The sequence below is a fragment of the Octodon degus genome, unplaced genomic scaffold (assembly GCF_000260255.1).
Source record: "Octodon degus isolate 3935 unplaced genomic scaffold, OctDeg1.0 scaffold00180, whole genome shotgun sequence".
Classification (NCBI taxonomy): domain Eukaryota; kingdom Metazoa; phylum Chordata; class Mammalia; order Rodentia; family Octodontidae; genus Octodon; species Octodon degus.
The window spans coordinates 4,023,337-4,031,331 of record NW_004524756.1 but is presented as its reverse complement, the minus strand read 5'-3'; positions in this window follow the sequence as shown (position 1 = coordinate 4,031,331).

The following is a 7,995-nucleotide window of genomic DNA, read 5'->3' as shown; positions in this document are numbered from 1 at the left end:
CGAAACCAATTACTTATTTAGGAATTCAACAAAAGAATCTAATTGTGGTTGGCAGCTCAAGATACATGGTGGTGAAAAATTGTCATTACATGAAAGTAAGTGCAGGCAAAAAAGCTGAATTTATGATACTGAATGACCAAGAAGATAAATCCTCATGGTAAATTTTCCATTATTCATAGCTAGAATAGAACTGTAGCGCATCAGTTGCTGAGTGGTTTTGAACAGCATTGAAAAATCACATCCTTTCACATTAGTTCCATTACTTTCATACTGACATCACTTTTTCTCCAATTGTCTCATGAACACTAAAATTACAATAAATTCTCCTAACTGGGCTGAAAATAATAAAAATTTCATATTATTGAAAGTCGTCTTTGTAGCTCTGCCACTTTCCATATCTGCTTTTCTCTCTTCTCTGAGTTAACTAAATTCTCCCCGATTTCTAAGTCATTATAACTTCTAGTCTTCTACTTTACACTCACAAATCGTTTCTCATTTGAATTATCTCTTCGCTTACCTTTCAGACAACTAAATAACTCAAAGCTCTCTGTTTAAAGTGACTTTGTTGCTTTTGATCTTCCACCGCGTGTTGCCATGTTCATACCTTGAATAATCTCCAGTGATGTCATTAACAAAACTCTTTATTTGTCCTGCTTTTAATTATCATGAAAGAATTCCTAATTCGTAGACTCTGATATTTTGTTGTGGCTCATAACGCCCACCTACTCTCTTCCTGCAGATTTGCCTCCATTGCTTACAACCTTTCTGTTCTACGTCTCACGTCTTTTACCTTAATGATATTCATTGCTCTCATTTAATGCTGTATCTCCATTACAGGATTTTCAGTATTCTTGCCTCTCTAATTGCTGATATATGCATTTATTTCTGATCTTTCTCTTTTCATTGTTCATATTCTTCTACTTGTAAGACTCATAAATCCCTCAGTCTTCCTGGAATATTTTTCCAAATCAACTGTCATTGAAAAGTATTGAAAAAACTTATAAGCATTTTTCTTTTGCTTAAAAGTTATGTGTTTTCTTTATAGTTTTTCATCTCTATCAGACTTTTTGAAGGAAAATAAGATAGCACATAAAAACTTAGCTCTATTATCAGGTGTAATCTGACCTCTAAGTGGTAACTCCCAACACAGAGTGGAACTTTTTGACAAATTCATTTCATTCCAGGGTATTATATACCAAATATCAGATTTAGAAAATTTATTTGATTATCCATATAACTTATCAGACTCAAGGAAATGACAATGACACTATTATATACTGTATAAAGCACAGATTCTGGGATGTACCACGTTTCATCACTTCCTACCCCTGATGCCTGTGAACAGGTATTCTGTCTCTACTTTCCTGGTCTTCCAATCTGTAAGATAAAGATATTAGTAGCGTTTTCCAAGCATTTTGTTATATAAATAGGCATAAAATACAAAAACAGTGTCTTATCACTGACAATGCTTTGTAAGAGTTTACTGTTATTTATGGATAGAGTTTTAAGCCAAAACTTAACAAAAGAGTAATATGTAGCCATGTGATATATCATTGGATCTTACCATAATCCTTAAATATCTGATGCAAAACTATGAATAGCTAGAGAAATAATTTGGGCAATTCACAATTCCCTCTCCGCATGCTGAGAAACTTGAAAGCAACTTCCAGAGCTTGACAGCACTGCTCTATTATCTTCGTATTGATGATGAAATATTAAAGAAAATATAGTAAATTTAAGGAAGAAAGGATATAGGAAAATACTTTCCTCTTTAGATAAAAGAGAAATTGTCACAACTAAAAGGGAAATATGTTGCAAGGTCCCCATTTTTGTAAGGGCGAGCTGCCCTTAGAAACTGCATGACAATTCAAACGCAGAAAAGAATCAGTTGCAGTGTAAAAGTCTCAAGCTCCTTGAGGCAGTAGTGGGTACTAAGACCAAAGGTCACTCCTACCTGCTGCACAGGCACCAGAACAAGGGTGAGAGCTCACAGTACTGTTCTGTGGACTCCTAGGTGGTAAAATTTAGAGGACAAAGTGAAGATCTAACAGGATTGGACTTTTAATAAACTTTCTTGTGGTATGTGAAAAGAATGTGTTCGAAATGAATGGATGGCTGCGGAGTAGTTCAGTGGTCTAAGAATCCTACTTGGCAAGCCTAAGAACCCAAATTTGATTTCTGGTGCCACCTGCTGTGCTGACTGAGGACCCGCAGGGTGCCATGCCTGTGGAAACTGGGAGTGGGGGCGCACTCCTGAAATCGCAGAACTGGGGAGACTGATAGGAGGATTACCATGTGGCTAAGCTGCATAGCGAGAACCTGCACCAAATAAATAAATGAATAATTAAATGAATACTCTTAAAAAAGAAAAAAGAAAATGAATGGATAATTAGATAGGACAATTCTCAAAGCCTAGTGACACTACAAAATATATAAAATATGAGAAACATTTACAGACATGTGAAATATATACAATTTTTTTTTTCAGAACCGGGGATTGAACTCAGGCCCTTGCACTTGCCAGGGAAGCATTTATTCCACTGAGCCATCTCCCCAGCCCCTCCAGATGTTAGGCCAATACATTTCCCAACTCCTCTAAGTTCCAACCATGTAGCTTGCTGTAGTGAAGAAGAAAGCAATTCCAAATATGGTAAGCAAATTTAGAGTCAATTGGCAAGCTCCTAACTGATAGAAATGATAAACAGCTCATCTAGTGCCAAGAAAAATTCAGGAAAAGGAGAGGAGAGAGGAAATCAAGAAAACTTAAGCAAATTGTTCTTCAATCCATGTTGAACTGAAAGTATGCACCATAAAACACTCATGCTGACCTTTGATAGAGATTGTTCCTAAGCCAAAAAAACACTGACTTAGCTGCAACACATTAAGAAATATGGTGACACCTTTTTAGAGAAGGAGAGGACAGTTTCTGTTGCTCAGCTTTCATCTCACTTTGCAACAGTGCTAACATCCGTGCCTCCCTGCCCTGGGAGCCTGGAGGCCTGCCTTGTGGTCTTGCAGATGGTGGCAATGTGAACAGATTTTCCTGGGAACGGCTTGAAGAACCCGCCAAGATTTAGAAATAACAAGGTGCTGAGGCACTAGGAAGCAAGCCCCAAATCTTCAGCAGCACCCAGAGCACAGAACACTCCCACTGCAATGTCGGGGGTTTGCCTGCTGACTAGGTACTTCAGGGACATCTGAAACAAGCTCTCTGGAAGAGACAAGCGAAGCAAAAAAGCAAAGCCTGGGAATCTGTCATGGCCATGATGATGCTTAAGTTATTCTTCAAACATAGAAACTTCTTTGCAAGTCCACTTTTGCCAAGGGGACTTATAACATTTATAAATTACATTTACTATGGAATAAAAACTTTAAAATACATCTGAATAGCATAAATTAAGTTTTTATTCTTGGTGAACTTGGAGAAATATTGCTTTTTTCTGCCTATTTTGCAAATTAAAGTAGTCATTATATGTTTGCAGAAGTCAGTAACTGAAGCTGGTGTGAAGGTCTTAAACAGAGAACAAATAATTTTTAAGTGATTCACACTTTTTCTCTATATGTTTCAAATTCATATTTTAGTATGTAATTTGAAATTATATGGAGGAGTGTATCCTATTAAGAGTTTCCATATACAGAATTCATGCTCAATGTTTTTGTATATAATGTTAAGCAAAACTTTGCATACAAAACCAGTTTTAGCATCATCTGCTAATTTGTTCTTCTTTGTCTACTGATCAACAATTTTGAGTCCCACAGAGACAGTGTTCAGAGATATGTGGGTCCGTAGCTCACACTGATAGTGTGGTGATTTCATCACACAGCCGACCAGTTGAATTAGAGCCTTCACCACTGCCTTCTGATCATTCTCAAGTGTCTAACAGCATCAGTAGCTGGCTGTGCCAATCGCTACTCACCATCAGCAACACCAACCACTGGCACAGAACAATAGCAGCAATCAGAAAGCTAAGGTCCAGAGCCAGGGCATTAAAGACTGCAGTTGATAGGCATTTGAAGGTCCAGAGGGCTGAGACGCTCAAAGTCCAGAGCCCATAGTAAAGCTTCCCTTTGATATTTTCTGATTTGTATCTGAGTTGAGAAAAAGAAGCCTCAACTGATTGGCAAGGTCAGGAGAATTTTTATGATCTTGGCATCTAAAGGCATCAGCAACCAAATCTTTATTATCTTATAAGGCAATATTTTAGTACTATTCTCTGTAGTTTTGTTTAATTATAAGATTTCTAAATTGGGCTAGTAATTCTGTGTCTCCAAGATTCATTTGTTCATTCCCTCTCTGATTGTCCTTAAAATAACCTTAAGCATCTGTATTTTCAGATGAGTTTGACAGGTTCCACAGAGAAAAACAATAATATGTTGGGTAATGTTAAATTTGTTGCATTCATTATTTCATCAAAAGCTGAAATTTTTAATCAATTCTTTTCATTTATGAATATAACATATGTTCAATTTTATCATCTATTACTCTTTTAATGAATTTTTAAAATTTCCTTACAAAAGACTGTACCATCCTTTTTGAACACATCCTATGTGCATAGCAGGGTAAACATTCTAGAGTTTGCATTCTAATTTATGGTAAACATTCTCATTTATGGCAAAATTTTTCTCATTCTTTGCTTTTAAAGAAAATGTTTCCAGATTTCATCATTAAATAGTTCATTTCTCTAGTGTTCTTTGCCTGATATCCTGTTATTCATAGTTTGTTAATAATGTTTATGCTATATGGGCATTGAATTCCAATGAAGGCATTTTTCAAAATGATTTATCCATGTTTATATTTTCTACTTTTAATTTTTAATAAGAATTATTATGGAAATAGATTCTATTAACCATCTATTTCATCTTTGCTTAGCTTTGATTAATCCTACTTGTTGGCAAAGTATTTGTTGCTGAGTTGTTTTGTTAATATTTATAGAATTCTTATCTTTATTCTTCCTGGCATTTCCCATATGTGAATTCCAGTCTTTCTACTGCAAAAAAGAGAAAAAAATATAAATATGAAATTTTCAAAGTGATTTACACATCTCACATAAAGCACTTTTATAAAGCAATTTATGTTTTTGCACACCATTTACCATTTTCAGCTGAAAGGCTGAGATTGTAGAGATCATGCGAATGTCTGGACTCTTAATGGTGCTCTTATCTGCTGTTACACTACCGAAGTACTAGAACAGTTAGTAACATTCAGAAATACCTTAAATTCTATTTTTTTTCTCTTAGGTATTATAATTACCCTTCAATCTTCTAATCAGCATTTTTAAAATTTATTTCCTTCATCTTACTTGTAAAGAAATGATTTACTTATTTGTATGCCTTTGACATTATTGTAAGCTGAAAATCAATAACTATTTCCATCTGCTTTATACAACATTATGTGCATTGCTTTATAAATATGTAGTAATTACCATCAGGTATTTTTGTAATGAATTCAAATATTTTTCCCTGAAGCTAGAGTTTATATTTTAGAGAAGTTGTTGGTTTTTCTTTTAGTGTATAAGAGAGAAAATTCCCTTGAGTAGTGAAGGAGAAAATTAGTTTAGAAGAAAAACAAAGTAATTAACATAGGATATAAAGCAAGCAATAAAGATAGTCAAAATATAACAAACATGATGAAATTAAAATGGCATTAAGGGAAAAATCAAAGACAGAAGAATCAAAAATGGTTTACTAAGGCTGTAATTTATTAAGTGCTGTACCAACATTCTAAAAGTAATATCTTACAGTGCATTTCTGCAAGTTCCAGTGGGTAATGTTTCCATAAACGGAGGTTATTCTCAATCCCAAGAAAAGGAATGAGGAGACAGCAGGGAAATGCAGCTCTTTATTAGCCTTTGGAAAGGACCAAGGGCTCCCCAGAAAAGTGATAGGGGACACACAGATAGAAGCCACAAAACATCTTTCATTTTCTTCTGCCTAGTTCCATTTTGTTATGAAATCTATTTTTATTTCTGTGTCTGCAAAAAACTGCAACTTTGAAATCACAACATAAGAAAATAAGCTTTTTATGACAATCCCATTTTATTTTTTACATTATTTATAATATTTACAATATGGTACAATCAGAATTTAAAATGCTAATAGTGTATATTTTAATAAGATATAAACATTTCTCTAGAGTATACAGTGGAGGTATGACTGGAACAATGCTTACCTGCAAGTTACTTTATTGGACAAATTTAAAGACATTCACATATTCAGTTATTTAATAATAATTGAGTAAAAAATTAATATGTGTATTTTCACTTTCCTCTTGGAGAATCCTATGTACAGATCTTGTTGTGTCTAGATTTCATCAAGGAGCCAAAATTTAACAATTATTATTAATAGCCACTCTTTAGAACATGGTGAGGGCAGTCACCACAATGAAAACAGAAGAATTTACAGCCTTCAACCAAGCAATACCCAATGCCTGTCATCAAAGAAGAGATTGAGGAGGAATAGAAGGATGTATTCAGCACTCAAGTGGGGATCAAAGTGGTCATAGGTACAAAGGCCCAATATCCCAAATAGCCAGAAAGGCCTGAAAGAGAGAAATACAGAAGTGGATAGAGAAATGCAAGCCAATATTGAAGATTTACTGTGAGGGACACAGAGGCCATCTTGAGGGACACGACACAGACTTTCTTGGATTGCCCAGAAGTTTTCTAGTATTGAACACTTTAGAATTGATTTCTAAAGATTTCCAAATATTTGTGTGCTCCAGTAGAGCATTAACTACCCTCCTACATGTCAACAGTTGCCATATGTGAGTTGCAGCACACTAAATGTTTTCTTAAGAGAGTGATTGTTTCAATAGACAACTCTTTAGGCTAAGAAAAGTCACCTAAGTGATATATGTATCTATTTTTGATGTGTCTAGCATGGCACCCTTTGTAGTTCAGCGCCTTTGTGAAATATCCCAGGAGATCCCAAAGCACATGAAAAAGATCCCGGTATTTCTGTATAATATGTGCTTAAGCAAGCATCAAATAGATGTCTAGGACATTTAAGAAAGAAGTTAGAGAAAGCTCACCAGAGGAAAAGTTAGATACCAAAACACTCCAAACGAAATCATGTATTTTAAAAAATTGTTGAGTGAAAAAGACTTATTGTAAATAAAATAGATAGATAGATAGATAGATAGATAGATAGATAGATAGATAGATGTATTTAGAACAGGGTCTCAATACACAGATCGGACTTGTAGTGATTCTCTTGTTTTCAGCCTTCCAAGTGCTGGGATTACAGGTGTGCATCACTAAGCTGAGTCTCAATTGCCAACACAGGGTACCCCGGGTTCAGTGCCAGCACTGCTTGACAGGCATCACTCCCCAGTCCCTCCATCTGCCTAAACAGGTGCTTTGATATGCTGAGCTGATATGCTGGCCAGCCCTATAAATAATATTTTAAGAGATTCCTTTTTTTACTGTTAAAAGAAAAACAAACTAAAAACAATGAAAACAATGCAGAACTCCAAAACAAGACCAGGGAGATAGCTCAGCAGCATAAGCACTTGCCTTGCTAGTGCAAGGCCCCAAAGTTAGATCATGGGTATACAATAAATGAATAAATAAATAAAAACATACACACAAGACAATAGGAAATTAACAATGGCTACTATTATTATTGTCTTCAAGCTAGTTGCTCAATAGCTCAGTGGACTAAAGCACCAGCTTAGGCAGAGTGCAGTGGCCGGGGATTCCATCCCTGGTGTGCCGTGCCGGCCCTAACCTCAGGGCGCGCTAAGATGGGAATTGAGACTGAGTGTGGTGGCTCCCGCCTGTAATCCTAGCACTTGGGAGGCTGAAAACAGGAGAATCACTACTGAGTCTGATCTCTGTAGTGAGTCCCTGTAGACCCTCTAGACCCTGTGCCAAATACAGGAAAAGAAAGAAAGTAGTTGCTCAGATTGCCACATACAGGCATGAAAAAAATGAACAAACTATATAAACATTAACTTTTCCTTCCAATGAACTGACAGGAATTAGCAATAAAATT